The 17,899-nt window shown below is 37.9% G+C and overlaps 1 long non-coding RNA gene across 1 annotated transcript in view; it reads right to left on the bottom strand.

Annotated features, from left to right (window-relative positions):
• LOC115836622 overlaps nt 1–1,066 on the bottom strand; it is a 66,205-nt gene extending 65,139 nt beyond the window's left edge. The window contains exon 1 of the long non-coding RNA XR_004031624.1: nt 834–1,066. This is a non-coding gene — a long non-coding RNA (uncharacterized LOC115836622). The remainder of the gene's footprint in view (nt 1–833) is intronic.
• Between the last annotated feature and the right edge of the window lie 16,833 nt (nt 1,067–17,899).

Here is a 17,899-nt window from a genome sequence, read left to right as displayed (position 1 = left end):
GAGACCTGCATAACTTGGCTAACTTGCATGGCCATGCAGTTGACTGACGGACTAAGAGACTCAAAGGTGATGCATTGATTTTAATTCCCAGGAAACAATTATTCAATCATTTATTATTCACCAGATTGTTCTATGACTATATGTTGGTGATGTTTTAAGACATTTTAATATGGATTTTTACAATCAATACCTATATTACATACACGTGAATGGCTAAAGCTTTAAAAATTGGAAAAACCAAACACTAGCAAGAACATGGGGTCAGGGGAACTCTAATGTATGGTGTGTGGGAATGTACCATACAATGTTTTCCTTCACTTTGAAGAAGGGGCCTGGGATTTTACATTCCATATATAAAATCATGTATACCAAATATTTTCACTGTAACCAAGGAGTTTCCTGCCTAGGAATTTACTCAAGAAAATTGGAAAACTATGCACAGAAAAAGTTAGAAATAAGTATATTCATGAAAGCTTTATTCTTTGTAATGAAAAATTGAAAATTGTCCAAGTGTCTACACAGAGAGCAATAAACTGTGGTGCATTCATACTGAAATATGACTCAGTAACAAAAAGGAATGAGCTACTGATAAGCGAAAAAACAAGGATGAATCTCACAAATACGCGGAGTGAAAGATGCTTTTCCAGAAGGCAATGTATAGTAAAGAAAAATTGCATTCCCCTATCTTATAGAGAAAAAGGAAGTTATACTCTATACCATAGTTTGCTGTTAATAAATTCATACTGGCCCCTAGTATGTGCTTTACTCTTTTCCAAGGGCTAATCTGAAACAATCTAAGTAGCTGACATCAAGTTCTCACACATGTGTTTTACCTTTTTTTGAAAAGTGAATTATTTCCCTGGATCCTAGTCACCTATCTTATTCTTCACGGTTTTCAGCAATTGCCAAACCGGATTCTAGCCATTCTTTCCTTCTGTACTTGGGCGTTTGGCCTGGAGATCTCTGAGGTAGAGGTGCTGGCATTGAGAGCTCTCTGGTTAGTTCCTCAGCTACGATGGGACTTAAACAGCATTTTATCTTCCTTTAACGTTTCAGTGAGACAAACTCCCTGCATGAATAGGACAAAAGCAAAACAGCAGCTAAGTTGTTCTGTTAACATTATACCATCTGTTGCAAGGAATGGAACTCTCTCTTCCTTGTTCCTCTTCCTGTTTTTGAGCCTAGTAAAAGTGTTCTTTTTATTGTGCCTCGCATATTTTCCAAGGCTCAGATTATTTTTTATTAGCCTTCTTGGCACTGTTACAGTTTCACGCAACTCTTAAATTTGTATTTATGTGTGAGCGCCTTCTCCTTTTTTTTCTTCTTTCTAAATGTATAATCATCAAAGAATCCCCCAAAGTCACAGAGCTTTCTTTCTTTAGATAATATCAGATTTTCTTCTCTTGAGACTTTTTTTTTTGTACAGACTCTAACAATGCAATTCCTCACCGTTTCTCTACATTTTTTTTTCCCTAAAAAACAAAGACCAGCTATGATTAGAAACTTGAATGGGTATATGCAGTCAGAATTGGAGTGAACTATGATAAATAGAACACTTTCATAACTATACCTCCCACCACTACTCACCATTCAAACTAATGATGTGATATTTTCTTTCTAAAATGATAAAATAGTCTGTTAGTTTTGTGATTTCTTGGTGAATTGTTTCTTTCTCTGACAATGACTAAGGAATTTTCCACATAACAAGAAAGGACTTTACTATGTGTTCCTATGAAAATAGGTCTATGGAGTGTTCTAAGAAAATAAATGTACACAATTTTAATATAATTTAAACAACAAAAATAGAATAATGATGTTAAATTCCTGTTTTGTTTACCTGAAGGTCATAATTGTTTTAAATACTGTGTACCAGGGTCATGATATTATTTGCAATGACATGACATGTGTTGGATTATGTTCAGGATTAAATATTAACATTATAGAGATGATGCAGAATTATATGAAACGGAAAATTAAATAACGAACAAATAGGCATCATAGGGCAAGGAGTGGTAAGACTCCTTTTTACTCATGCTAAACAGAGACTCAGGTGAAATCCGCGGGCAGGATTTAAACTTTTCAGTTAATTTGTGACGTGGTTTGGAACATAGCAATTTCATTAAAATTTAGATGAAAGAAGCCCCTCCCACCTCCACAGTGACATATCCAGTTGTATGTGTCTCAAATACACCACCACTTCCTCCATGTAGGTAACTGAGATTGCTACCACAGCCTGCTAATTGGCATCTCAAGCATCCGTGTCTCCATGTTCTGTCTCTCCACAGTGCTTGAGAGAATAAATATGAACCGAATTCCCAAGTGGGCATCTTTTCACAATCTTTAAACAATTTCCTATCCTCTTTAAACAATTCCATTCCATGTAGCCTGCTCCGTAGACACTCTGAGCTTTTGTCCTTCAACATAGTTAAACATACACATAGTTAAACATATACATAGTCAAACATTGCTATAATTTGACATTACAGGGGTAGTCTTGCAATCAGAAAAAGCAAATCCATGTTGTACTTAGAAAAGGGTGAAACACCTATCACAAATGCTTCTGACATTTCCATTATTTTGAGGAGTACCCTTATTGTCATCAATATAAAGGCACTGAGTATTCTTCAGCATTTCTTCTCCCCTAGAGATGGACTGAGAACTTACAAGGAGAAACTTACATGTGTAGCCAAGCTCCTTTGAGTCTGATCACTCATGGGAGCTGGGGTGTACTGAAGAGTACACTTTCTGCCCTGCTTCTTTTAAGCCATTTGTTTGTAAAGACAGATTGTCATATAGTGGTCCAATTCTACCAATTATTTGGAGAATAGGTCTATATACTTTTCAGTTTCTATATTAGGAAATCCATTTGCCTGCGAATAAAAGAACTGCCTTAATTTGGCACTTCCTGAGTAATGAAAATGTAATTATATTTCCATATATCTTCTATTTATATTCATTAATTGGCTCAGAAATTACATTAAATGAATAAAATGGTTATTTGATGGATTCTCTTTCAATCCCCATTTCTCATTTATTTTCCATAAATGTTGCAGATAGCGCAGATAGTATATGTTCCCTTATATATTATTATATGTTCTTTAGTGGTGTTTGGATTACAGTGTTCTTGCAATTTTGTTCTTTCTAAATCTCCCTCTCTTCCTGTCTCTCTCTCTCTCTGTCTCCCTCCCTCCCAGCCTCCCTCTCTCTCTCTCCTTCTCTCTCTCTCTTCCTCTCTCTCTCTCTCCCTCTCTCCTTTCTCTCTCCCTCTCTCCTTTCATGATTGTTTAACAGACAATTTGTACTGGATGCACCACCATGGCAAAGTCTGACACTCTAAAATATTATATCTTGGTTTTTCCTGTGTGAAACTCACACTGCTTTTGGATTTATAATTATGTAAAAGTCTGAAAGAAGTGAATATTATCTTTTTTTATTTCTAAAATATTTGTTCCTGAAAGTGTAAAAGAGGATTGATGCTATTTAACTTATCTCAAGGTAATATCAATTTTAAAAATGTACAAAAATTGAGGTCAAAATAAAAGGTTGTATGCCTATAAAGAAATTGACAAACAGGTTGCTCCTTTAGCATTGAAAGTATCTCAAAATGACTAGATGGGATTTCCATTACGACCTATGAAAGGTTACATGAGATCTCACTCCCACTATAAACATCAAAAACATGTACAAGATATATGTGAAAAGAAATATTTTCAAACGTTGGAAAACACACCATGCAGTGCTGTAAACTCTGAAGGAAGAAAAACAAGAAAAATGAGCTCTGTGAGTTCAGTTTTTAGGTTTCAATATAGGAAAGCAGACCTCAAAGACTGTGGTTGCACTGAGTTGAAGAGACAAAAATGGCAGTCCAGGTAGAATGTGGCAGCTAGAATTTGTGTGACAGTGCACCTGAGAGGAGGGAGCCATTCCACAGGAAGAGAGAGCTCTAGCTTTCTGCAGTTATTCATCCCAACAATTCTTTGGCTGAATGCTGAGATGCACATATGTGGGATAAAATTTCACAGGATATAGGAAATAATCAACAAAAAGCAGAAAACTGGATAATTAATTAGAGCTCAAATCAGATTGAAGTAAGTTGAATTCCTACCAGCCAGAGTAGACAGACCACATTATGCAAGGAGCCTTGGCTAGAATGCTCAGAAAATCATTGCTTTAATGGAAAATTCATAGACTGGGGGGAAAATATGCGTATATCTGATAAAGAACATCTATCAAACATATACAAATAACTCCTGAAACTCAACAGTAAACAAACAAGCAACTCAATTAAAAAATAGACAAAAGATCTGAACAGACACCTCACCAAAGAAGATACACTGATGACAAACATATAAAAAGATACCCAGTATTATATATCATTAGGGAATTGCAAATTAAAACAACAATGAGATATCACTAAACACCTATTATAATGGCTAAAACTCAAAACCCTGTGTGTTAGTTTGCTAGGGCTGCCATAACACAGTATGGATGGCTCAAAAACCAGAAATTTATTTTCTCATACTTCTGAAGACTAGACATCCAAGATAAGGTGTCAGCAGGGTTAGTTTCTTTTGAGGCTTCTCTCTTTGGCTTACATTTGTTTACCTTCTCCCTGTGCCTTCTCACAGTATTCCTTCTGTGTCTGTATTCTGATCTTCTCTCCTTATAAGGACACCATATTGAATCAGAGCCCACTCTAATTACCTCATTTTATTCTAATTACCTTTTTAAAGACCCTATTTCCAAAAACAGTCAGATTCTGAGGTACTGATTGTTAGAACTTCAACACATGAATCTTAGGGGAGCACAATACAGTCAACAGCACCTAGACAACACCAAATTTCTGGTAAAGATGTGGGGCAACGGGAACTCTCACTCATTGCTGGTGGGAATGCAAAGTGGTATAGCTGCTGTGGAAGACAGTTTAGCAGTTTATGACAAAACTAAACATATTTTTATGTGATCCAGCAATCATGCTTCTTGGTATTTATCAAAATGTGTTGGAAATTTATGTCCACATAAAAATCTGCACACGGATGTTTATAGCAACTTTATTCATAGTTACCAAACTTGGAAGCAACCAAGAAGTCCTTGGTGAATAGATGAATAAACTGTAGTACATGCAGACAGGGATGTACACAGCACTAAAAGGAAATGAGCTATAAAGGCATGAAAAGATGTAGAGAAACCTTAAATGCATACTGCTAAGTGAAAGAAACCAATCTGAAAAGGCTACACACCATATCATTCCAACTATACGACATTTTGGAAAAGGCAAAACCATAGAGAGTAAAAAGATTAGTGATTGCCAGTGGTTGATGAGAGAGAAGGAAGAATGAATAGGGGAGCAGGGAATTTTTAGGAAAGTGAACCTGTTCTGCATGATAATATTGTCATGTGTGAAAAAACCATAGAACTATATAACACAAAGAAACTGTACCATAAACTGTGGAATTGAGTTGAGTTAATGATAAGGTTTCAGTATTGGTTCAACAATGGAAGTGAATGTACTACAGCAATGCAAGATTGCAATACTAGAAGAAACTGTGTGTATGAGTTAAGGAAAAAGGGGTAAATGGGGACTGTACTTTCTCTATAATTTTTCAGTAAACCTAAAACTGCTTTAAAAAATAAAGTCTATGTTTAAAATATTAAAATAGTAAAACCAAAACAAACTGCTAAATTTGATGTATGAACTTAGAAAAGCAGTAGGATATAATGGATATTTTTAAAATTTTACTGTATTCCTATATACCAGCAATCAATATTTTGAAACTGAAGTTTTTGCATTAGTGTGATCTGGATGTGAGACATGCAGTCAAAGGATATCATTTTGGAGCCTTAAGATTTGACTGCCCTGTTGAATTTTGGATTTGCATGGGGCCTGTAGCCACATTGTTAAAACCGTAACACAGGAATAAAGATCATAACACAGGAAAATTTTCATTAAAATCATAACACAGGAATAATTTTCAAACAGTATATTCAAGATCCGTACAGCAAAAACTATAAAATTTTACTTGGACAAAGTATTAGTCTGTTTTCATGCTGCTGATAAAGACATACCCAAGGCCAGGTGTGGTGTTTCATGCCTATAATCCCAGCACTTTGGGAGGCCAAGGTGAATCTATCACCTGAGGTCAGGAGTTCAAAACCACCCTGGCCAACATGGTGAAATCCCATCTCTAATAAAAATACAAAAATTAGCCAGGCCTGGTGGTGGGCACATGTGGTCCCAGCTACTTGGGAGGCAGATGCAGAATTGCTTGAACCTGGGAGGCGGTGGTTGCAGTGAGCCAAGATCATGCCATTGCTCTCCAGCCTGGGCTACAAGAGTGAAACTCAGCCTCAAAATAAATAAATACATAAAAATAGAAAAATAAAGACATGCCTGAGACTGGGTAATTTATACAGGAAAAAGTGTTTAATGGACTTACAGTTCCACGTGTCTGGGGAGGCCTCACAATCATGGTGAAAGGCAAGGAGGAGCAAAGGCACTTCTTACATGGATGGCAGCAGGCAAATAGAGAACTTTTGCAGGGAAACTCCCCCTTATAAAACCGTTAGATCACATGAGACTTATTCGCTATCACAAGAACAGCATTGGAAAGACCAACCCCCATGATTCAATTACTTCCCATCAGGTTCCTCCAATAACACATGAGAATTCAAGATGAGATTTGGGTGGAGACACAGCCAAACCATATCATTCTTCCCCTGGCTCCTCCCAAATCTCATGTCCTCACATTTGAAAACCAATCATGCCTTCCCAACAGTCCCTCAAATTCTTAACTCCTTTCAGCTTTAACTAAAAAGTCCCCAGTCCCAAGTCTCATCTGAGACAAGGCAAGTCCCTTCTTCCTATGAGCCTGTACAATAAAAAGCAAGTTAGTTACTTTCTAGAGACAATGGAGGTACTTGCATTGGGTAAATGCAGCCTTTTCAAATGGGAGAAATTGGCCAAAACAAAGTGGCTACAGGCTCCATGCAAGTCCAAAATTGAGCAGGGCAGTCAAATCTTAAAGCTCCAAAATGATATCCTTTGACTCCATGTCTCACATCCAGATCATGCTGAGCAAGAGGTGGGTTCCCATGGTCTTGGGCAGCTCCCCACCCTGTGGCTTTGCAGGGTACAGTCTCTCTCCTGGCTGCTTTCATGGGCTGGCATTGAGTGTCTGCAGCTTTTCCAAGTGCACGGTGCAAACTGTCAGTGGATCTACCATTCTGGGCTCTGTAGGATAGTGGACTTCTTCTCACAGCTCCACTCGGTGGCCCCAGTAGGGACTCTCTGTGGGGGCTCCCACCCCACATTTCCCTTCTACACTGCCCTAGCAGATGTTCTCCATGGAGGACCCCATCCCTATAGCAAACTTCTGCCTGGACATCCAGGCATTTCCATACATGCTCTGAAATCTAGGAAGAGGTTCCCAAACCTCAATTCTTGACTTCTGTGCACTCACAGGCTCAACACTATGTGGAAGCTGCCAAGGTTTGGGGCTTGCACCCTCTGAAGCAACAGCCCAATCTGTACCTTCCCCACTTTTAGTCATGGCTGGAGCAGCTGGGATGCAGGGCACCAAGCCCCTAAACTGCACACAGCAGAGAGACCCTGGGCCCAGCACATGAAACCACTTTTTCCTCCTAAACCTCAAGGCCTGTGATGGGAGGGGCTGCTACAAAGGCCTTTGACATTCCCTGGAGACATTTTCCTCAATGTCTTGGTGATTAACATTTGGCTCCTCACCACTTATGCAAATTTCTGCAGCCAGCTTGAATTTCTCCTCAGAAAATGGGATTTCTTTTTTTATCGCATTGTCAGGCTGCAAATTTTTCAAGTTTTTATGCTCTGTTTTTCTTTTAAAACTGAATGCCTTTAACAGCACTCAAGCCACCTTTTGAATACTTTGCTGCTTAGGAATTTCTTCCACCAGATATCCTAAATCATCTGTCTCAAGTTCAATGTTTGTTCCACAAATCTCTAGGTCAGGGGCAAAATGCTTCCAGTTTCTTTGCTAAAATGTAACACGAGTCACTTTTGTTCCAATTCTCAACAAGTTTCTCACTTCTATCTGAGACCACCTCAACCTTAATGTTATTGTCTATATCACTATCAACATTTTGTGCAAAGCCATTCAATAAGTGTCTAGGAAGTTCCAAACTTTCCCACATTTTCATGTCTTCTTCTGAGCCCTCCAAACTGTTCTAACCTCTGCCTGCTACCCAGTTTCAAAGTCACTTCCATATTTTTGGGTATCTTTTCAGCAGTGCCTCACTCTACTGGTACCAACTTACTGCATTAGTCCGTTTTCATGCTGCTGATAAAGCTGCATGAAAGTACACCAGACGGGGTAATTTATATAGAAAAACGGTTTAATGGATTACAGTTCCATGTGACTCGGGAGGCCTCACAATCATGGCAGAAGGCAAGGAGGAGCAAGTCACAGCTTACATGGATGGCAGCAGGCAAAGAGAAAGCTTGTGCAGGGAAACTCCCATTTTTAACACCATCGGATCTCCTAAGACTTATCCATCATGAGAAGAGCCTGTGAAAGACCTGCCCCCATGATTCAATTACCTCCCACCAGGTTCCTCCCACAACATATGGGAATTCAAGATGAGATTTGGGTGGGGACACAACCAAACCATATGAGACAAATAAAATATAAACTAAATGTATACTATGTTCATTAGTAGAAGACTCAATACTATCAACATGTCAATTTGTCCAGAGTAATCTGTGGATTTACGAAATTTAAATAAAAACATCAGAGATACTTTTGAAGAAATTAACAATATTGTTTTAAAACTTATGTGAAAATGGGAATGACAAAGAGTTGCCAAAATAAAATAAAATAAAAAGGTAAAAACAAAAATTGAAGCATTTACTGTATTTTAGATGGAGTCTCGCTCTGTTGCCCAGTACGGTGGTGCTATCTCAGTTCACTGCACATCTGCCTCCTGGGTTCAAGCGATTGTTGTGCCTCACCCTCCCAAGTAGATGGGACTACAGGCATGTGCCACCACACCTAGAAAATTTTTTGTATTTTTAGTAGAGATAAGGTTTCACCATGTTGGCCAGGCTGATCCTGAACTCCTGGCCTCAAGTGATCCACCCACCTTGGCCTCCCTAAGTGCTGGGATTACAGACATGAACCACCACACCTGGCCAGTTTACTGTACCTATAAGAGTAATTATGAAACTACATTAAGCAACATGATGTGGTATTGGCATACGGATTAACTTTAGGTAAATAGAATAAAACAGAGTTTAGAAAGAGATTTTTTACTTACACGGTCAACTGATTTTCACTAAGTTGTCCAAGTAATTAAATGAAAACAGAATAGTCTTTGACAAATTCTGTGGGAAAATTTTTACATGTGAAAAAATAAATACTATCACTTATTTCACAACATAAACAAAAATTTGTGCTAAAAGAATCATAGATCTACAACTTAAATTTAAAACTATGGATTAGTTTTAGGTTCCTACCTACTCCATGGAGTGGGAGGCTTAGGTCTGCAGCTGCGGTTTGGGCAGCTGCAATTTCTCCTGGGGAGCTCCCACCCCAACATGGTAGGGATGGGGCTCCCACTGGCTCCATGGAGTGCGCAGCCCCAGCTGTGCCTCCCTGCTGTAGCCAGCATGATGGCAGCGACAATATCTCTGGAGCAGCCACTGCCGTCATAAGGATGGGTGCAGCAGATTGACCACAAGTGGACATAAGGGAGCTTTTCAAGGTGATGGAAATATTCTATGATTTATTTGTGGTTGTGGTTTTGGTTACGCTGTCACAATATCTTTGTCAAAATTCACCGAATTGGACTCTTCAAATTAGTGAATTTTATCGTACAGAATGTATGACTGCTAATATAATTAAATGGTATAGATTATAAAAAATAATAAAAAGTTCTGGTACTACCTGTGAGCCAGCTGTGTTTTGAAATTATCATTCATCCTCCTATATTTCATCTATAAAATGGCAATAAAATTGCCTTCTTCATCTGCTCTAGCTATGTTTAAAAATTTTGTCATAATTTTTACATAATGAAACTTTCATGAATGTGCCTTATAAACTATAAAATACTCCTTTAAACATGTTTTGATTATTGTGTAATATGAGTAGTCAGATGTTACATGAGTATTTGAATAAGACACTTTGGGCTATGTTTGTGCTAATGGGAAAAGATGGCTATGTGGCGATCATTCATTTTCCATTTATTTCTCACATTTATAAAACTGTTCCCCTTATTACAGCCACAGTCATTATTTTCAAACACCTTCATCTCTGAATGCCTGTCATCATTTCCTTTCCAATTCATTTGAGTTAGGTCCTTGTTTTAGAAAGCTATCCCATTCATGATCCCATTGGTTGAGAGTACCTGCTGCTTTTCCTTGGTGACCAATAGCACATCCATGGATTTCGTTTTGTTCAATGAGCAAATGTTGAACCCCTACAGACAGGCAGGCACTGTGCTAGATTCAGGGGATACATAGGAGGATAAAAGTTTTTCACGCACTTTTTTTTCATAGAATTGCTTTTACTACACTCCAATTACTTTCCTATTCCACTGCTATAAGCTTTGTTCAAACTTCTGTTATTTTTGCCATTTCCTCTTAACAGGAGCCCTATCTTAAATAATGTCCCTGAGGGTCACCCCACATATCTAACTGAAGCACCTTTCTGTTTATTCCATTTTTATGTTCCAAAACATTCAAAGACTCTCTTCTGCCTATTGATGCATAATGACCCAGTGGAAAGAAAACTATCTTTGAATCAGACAAACCTGAGTCTAAATCTTGATGCCTGCTGAATGACTCTGTACAGTACCACATGTTTTCCAATCCTCAGATTCTTTGTTTGTATAAAACCAGTAATAATACAGATATTATACATTTAAAGAGCTTGAGGCATTGCCTAGCACTTAGAGTAGCTGTCTAATAAATCATAGTTATTATTAAAAAACAAATGCTCTGCAAGTCTTAGTTTATTCTTAAAACCTTGCTTAGCCAGGTTTGAACCTCCAAATAGTTCTTCTGCCCAGTCTCCAGTGTTAGAAAAGCATAATATGGAGTATTTTATATAACCATCAAAACTTCAGCAACACAGTAAATGAGCTACATCTTGGCTCAAGGGGTACTTAAGATCTCAAGGATCTATACAAGAAGAGAGGTGGCAGCTACAGGCAGCAATACCAAACACAGTTTAAGAAATAAGAGTTGTGAAATCATTATCTTCCTATCTTGAGGTTTTTGATGACTTTGCTCATGGTGGAGAATTCAATTCACATTTAAATTAAAATTTGATTTTGTGAAGTGGCAGAACACTTTAGTTTACATTTATGTTGTCACATTACCACATCATTTTGTAGTCTGAATCCAGTATTTTCTTAGGGTTAAAACTTTTATAGATTCAGGGGTATATGTGCAGGTTTGTCAAATGGGTGTAATGTGTAATGCTGATATTTGGGATTCCATAAAACCCATCACCCAAATAGCAAACACAGTACTCAGTGGGTAGTTTTTCAACACTTTCTCCCAGTCTCCCCTTTCTTGGAGTCCCCAGTGTCTACTGTTTCCATCCTTATGTGTGTGTACTCATTGTTTAGCTTCCACTTATAAGTGAGAACATGTGGTATTTGATTTTCTGTTTCTGTATTAATTCACTTAGGATAATGATCTGCAGCTATATCAATGTTGCTGCAAAGGACATGATCTCATTTGTTTTCATGGCTATGTAATATTCTCTTGTTTATATGTACCACATTGTCTTTATCCAGTCCACATTGATGGGCATCCAGGTTGATTTGGGTATTGTTAATCGTTAACAATACCAAAATACAAATGCGTACAGGTATCTTTTTGGTAGAACAATTTTTTTCCTTTTGGTAGATACCCAGTAGTGGGATTGCTGGGTCGAATGGTAGTCTTATTTTTGTTGTTCTTTGAGGAATCTCCAAGCTCCTTTCCATAGGGGCTGAACTAATTTACATTCCCACCAACAGGGTGTAAGTGTTCCCATTTCTCTGAATCCTCACCAACATGTTATTTTATGACTTTTTAATAGTCATTCTGACTGGTGTGAGATGGTATCTCATTGTGGCTTCAGTCTGCATTTCTCTGACAATTAGTGGTGTTGAGCATTTCTGTTTTCATGTTTGTTGGCCACATGTATGTCTTCTTTTGAGAAGTCTGTTCATGTCCTTTATCCATTTTTTAATAGGGTCATTTGTTTTTTTCTTGTTGATTTGTTTAAGTTGCTTATAGATTCTGGATATTAGTCTTTTGTTGGATGCATAGTTTACAAATATTTTCTTCCATTTTGCAGGCTGTTTACAATTTTGATAGGTTATTACGGCTGTGCAAAATTTCTATAGTTTAATTAGGTACCAGTTGTCAGTTTTTCTTTTTGTTGCTTTTGCTTTTGAAGTCTTAGTCATAAATTCTAGGCCAATGTCCAGAAAAATGTTTCTTAGGTTTTCTTCTGGGATTTTTATAGTTTGAGGTCTTATATTTAAGTCTTTAATCCATCTTGAGTTATTTTTTTGTGAGAGATAGGGGTCCAGTTTCATTCTTCTGCTTATTGCTAGCCAGTTTTCCCAGCATGAATTCGGATGTTTTAAGACTTAAAAAATAATTTTTTATTTTGTCAAGCAAATTGATTTTTGTGTAGATAGGCTCCATTACATCTACAGTGACTTTGTTCTTTCTTAGTAAAACGTATTTTAATTTGGTGGAACACCGTGTCTTTATCGGAAAGTGGTGTGTGTGCTAGATGAACAGAAAGAAAAGACAGGGAATAAGAAATGGGGACTGCAACAACGGGAGCTGCAGGAAACATCACACAAATATAAATTCATCTCCCACTAGAGGAGAGATAGCTTTAAAGAATAGAAATTTCATTGTATATTCACCTTGTTTTAAGATGCATCCTTATATAAGTATCATTTAATCAGAATGGAAAGAAGATTTACCTGCTTTGTGGTAATTGTGTTGCTGGGACTTTGGGTAGAAAATGGAGTCTATCCTCAGGAGTGAATATCTTCTCCATCGATCACGCTGTGAAGATGCTGTTCCTAAGGGAGGCAATGCTTAAGGAAAAGGTGATAATTAGACCTAAAGACAGAAGACAGTTATCTCACTCTGGACCTTTTTTTCTTTTTTTTTTTTTTTTTGAGACGGAGTCTCACTGTGTCGCCCAGGCTGGAGTGCAGTGGCACAATCTCGGCTCACTGCAAGCTCCGCCTCCCGGGTTCACACCATTCTCCTGCCTCAGCCTCTCCAAGTAGCTGGGACTACAGGCGCCCAACACCACGCCCGGCTAATTTTTTGTATTTTTAGTAGAGATGGGGTTTCACCGTGGTCTCGATCTCCTGACCTCGTGATCCGCCCGCCTCGGCCTCCCAAAGTGCTGGGATTACAAGCGTGAGCCACCGCGCCCGGCCTCACTCTGGACCTTTTAAGAGTGAGTCTCATATTCTAAGGTAGAAACAGCATAGCAGGCATTCCTGTTTGTAGCAGACACTCCTGTTTCTAATAAGAAAGCACTAATCATCAACCTTGTAAAACAGACATGGACTCACTGTGTTATCTTTTTTCATTATCTCCCAACATTCGCTACAACTATGTTAAATTATAATGTTGTCTCAACTATTGCTGACCCAATTCTCCCAGCTTTTACATTTCCCTTCTCCCTAGCAAGTCCTCTCTCACTTTTAATGTAATGTGAATTTCCTTTATTATTTAAGATGATTCAATTCTGCTACAGGAAATAGGAAAAAGAGACAAATGATGATAAATTAGATGTGGAAACAAGTAGCTTGTGAGGCATAGACAGAATTCATGAAAATATTAAGTAAATCAGTAAACTATATTATGGGTTAGGAATAGATAACACAAATAAAACAGGTATGCACCAAACATAAAGACAGAAAGATCAAGTGGCACTTAATATTCATAATACACTGCATATACCTGTGGCATATAATACTCCCGATACATAACAAATTCATGAGGCTTATGAAGGCACACAATATTTATGAGTTCTTAAATTGACCAACCATTTGTGAAACCCTTCTGACCCTACCTGTGGTTTCCCAAGAGACATAAATAAAATCTACAGCTGCTCATCAGGTTAAACGATGAACTACAGCTTGGCCAGGCATACTTCTGTGTTTCTCTGATAGAACATATCTAGGGACTCAGTATGTCTTGTCTGTCTTCCTTGCACTCTATCCTAAGTGGGTTATTTTACCTTTATTTTTTTCCCTTGACCCTCCACTGTGTGTTTTTAATTGAGTTACTAGTCTATGTTATTTGAAAATCTCTACTTGGTCAGTGTGTCTTTCTGTTCCTTGAACTCTTGGATGTATTTCCTGGGGGTATCATCAGAGGATGACAATGCAGTGAGGTAAATCTTCACACAAGAGCCACCATTCCCTTATAATACTGCACACAACATTGGGCTCCCTAGAAATAGCAACTGAAATTTACAATGATATCTGTGAGTGCCTGTATTTATCCACGGAGTGAGAAAAATATAAAGAAGAGCTTGCCAGAGACTTCCATCTGTCTGTACCCAGAGCCTGCCACATCCTTGCTCCGGTTGGGTGGTGCTCATTGAGCATTCTTCTTTGGCTGGCACGTTGTCACCTTCCATACACCTGTGTAGACCCAAATATAACAAAATCTCCAATATACCACATGCAATTATTTGGCTTAGCTTTACCACTCAGTTTTACTTTGTCCTTAATCTTGTTTTTTTTTTCTCTCTTTGCAACATATAACTGCCTAAATGTTCTTCAATATAAATTGCTTTGTGAATACTTTTCTGTACTTCATCATCTGTCATGATCTTGCCTAGTGAAGCTAGGCTTCAGCAAGTAACTGCTGAAGTGTTACCATCACTGTGTACAAGACAAAAAAAAAAAAAAACAGCTGCGGAATCATGCAGATGCCAAACTTACACAGACAAGCTTTTATTTTATTTTAGTTTATTTATTTATTTATTTATTATTTATTTCTTTTTTTCTTGAGACGGAGACTCGCTCTGTCGCCCAGGCTGGAGTGCAGTGGCGCGATCTCGGCTCACTGCAAGCTCCGCCTCCCGGGTTCACACCATTCTCCTGCCTCAGCCTCCCGAGTAGCTGGGACTACAGGCGCCCGCCACCAGGCCCGGCTAATTTTTTGTATTTTTAGTAGAGACGGGGTTTCACTGTGGTCTCGATCTTCTGACCTCGTGATCTGCCCGCCTCGGCCTCCCAAAGTGCTGGGATTACAAGCGTGAGCCACCACGCCCGGCCTGTTTATTTATTTTTGAGATGAAGTCCACTCTTTTCCCCGGGCTGGAATGTAATGGCGCGATCTTGGCTCACTGCAACCTCTGCCTCCCGAGTTCAAGTGATTCTCCTGCCTCATCCTCCTGAGTAGCTGGGATTATAGGCATATGCCACAACACCCAACTAATTTTTGTATTTTTAGTAGAGATGGGGTTTCACCATGTTGGTCAGGCTGATCTCAATCTCTTGACCTCTTGATCTGCCCACCTTGGCCTCCCAAAGTGCTGGGATTACAGGACAAGCTTTTATCAATTTACTTTGTTTACTCAGATGTATCTCATTTGCCCCTACAGCAACCTGAACATTTCCAAGTGCTTTAGTGCTACTAAGTGACATTTGGAGCAACTGGTGGCAAAATTTCACAGCCATCTCTTAGACTAATAGTTTTCTTTTTCCATTTACTTACAATTTTCAGTATGATTCCTTTTTCCTCCTCCATCATTGCCTTTCATCACTTCTAAATTTTTTTCTTCCTTTTTTATTTAAACCCCCTGTTTTTTTATTCTTACATATCTGGGCACTCTTTTTTGCCTTTCAAAATATTGATTTCTTTCTTTTCAAATGTGGGTTGTGATGGTTAATACTGTCAACTTGATTGGATTGAAGGATGCAAAGTATTGATCCTGGGTATATCTGTGAGGGTGTTGCCAAAGGAGATTAACATTTGAGTCAGTGGGCTGGGAAAGGCAGACCCACCCTTAATCTGGGTGGGCACCATCTAATCAGCTGCCAGCATGGCCAGTATATAAAACAGGCAGAAAAACATGAAAAGGTGAGAATGGCCTAGCCTCCTAGCCTACATCTTTCTCCAGCACTGGATGCTTCCTGCCCTCCAACACAGGTCTCCAGGTTGTTCAGCTTTGGGACTCAGACTGGCTTTCTGGCTCCTCAGCTTGTAGACAGCCTATTGTGGGAGCTTGTGATCACATGAGTTAATACTACTTAATAAACTCCATATATATGTAATATAGGATATATATATAATATAGGATATACATATATATATATGTATATCCTATTTTTTCTGTCACTCTAGAGAACCCTAATACATGAGTGCTTCTAGTACCAAGTGAGTCCTTTTTATAGACTTCCTTGTGTTAACCCTAAAAATGACAAAGAACTACTCACACAAAAAAGGTGAAAATATATAGCATTTTAAAACAGCACTTATACACACCTTAGAGAAAGTTTTTTGACAAAGTGGAAAAGCCTTGCTTTGGTGCTTTATCTGTGAGTTTACACTTAGAGTTGAAGAGTGACACCTCCTTAGCGATTGTGCATTTGGATAGGTAGAATTGGCTACCCAAGACCAGGGAGAAACTTTAGTATTATGAGCATTGTTTTGAATTCTAAACACCTCATTGAGAGACCCCCATATAGATAAGAACAGTAATTGGCAAATTTATTATTTTAATAACATCCCTTCTGTCTGTAGTGGGGGGGTAAAACTCGACATCCTTAGTACTCCACATGTTAAAAATTACTAGTCCTAATGATTGTAATTTACTCCTAAATACAAAGTAATTGATTGCTGTGTTTCAGTATGTGTTTTTCCAAAGAAGTTTATTTTGCAGTGATGATGACGGGCTGCTAGCTGCATTTTAAGTCTAGTCTTTAGCCAATTTTTTAATCAAGGTCTATTGGAAATGTGGAAATGAGGCCAATTTTCTCTGTGATATCTTTGGTTCTTCATCCTTTCTCTTCCTGTAAGGGGCTTCAATATCACAACCATCACCCTTCTGCAACTCTTTCTTATCTCTACCTTTAGGAAAAGGTCAGATAGGCATTGTTGATTAGTTGGTCATTTAAGCCTATATGCTACCTTTTGCATATTTACATATGAAGCATTTTCAAGAAGTAATTGTTTCAGCATACATTATTTGGCCAACTATTAGGCAGGCAGTACTGTTTCTTATGATTTTATAATAATATATGATTTTATAATAATATCACATAAATCCTGCCTTCAAGAGGTTAAAAAATCCAATCAGGCTGAGGAATATAGCAAGGCCCACATCTTTAAAAAAATACATGATTTCTCTGATAAAGGAATTTCAGACATAAATTACCAGCTAACTTGGGAGTGAGAACAATGTTTGTTCTCTCTGCAAACTACTTGGCATGGATAGTTGCTTCTCCTAGAGCGAATGAGAGTATTGTTCAGAGAATATAACATAATGGAAGATAAGTGGTTTTGGGAACAATATGTCAGAATTTGATCTTAGTTTGCTACTTACTAGCTGCATTACTTGAAAAAAATATTTAATTACTCCAAATATCAAATTTTTAAACTAGAAAATGAAGATAAAAATTACATCTCATAAAAATTTTTAGAGAATAAATTCAATAATTAATATGAGTTTAAAAAATAAGAGGAAGAAATGAAATGGGGTCAATTAATATAAAAATATTACAAATATACAGTTTGATAGAAGAAATAAAATCCAGAGCTTAATAGATCAGTAGGATGGCTATAGTTTATAAAAATCTATAGCATATTTCAAAATAGTTAGAAAGGAACAATTCTGATGTTTCTAGCATAAAGAAAATATAAACATTTAAG

Source organism: Nomascus leucogenys, chromosome 9 (genome assembly GCF_006542625.1).
Source record: "Nomascus leucogenys isolate Asia chromosome 9, Asia_NLE_v1, whole genome shotgun sequence".
In the NCBI taxonomy this organism is placed as follows: Eukaryota; Metazoa; Chordata; class Mammalia; order Primates; family Hylobatidae; genus Nomascus; species Nomascus leucogenys.
This window is presented reverse-complemented; position numbering and strand designations above follow the sequence as displayed.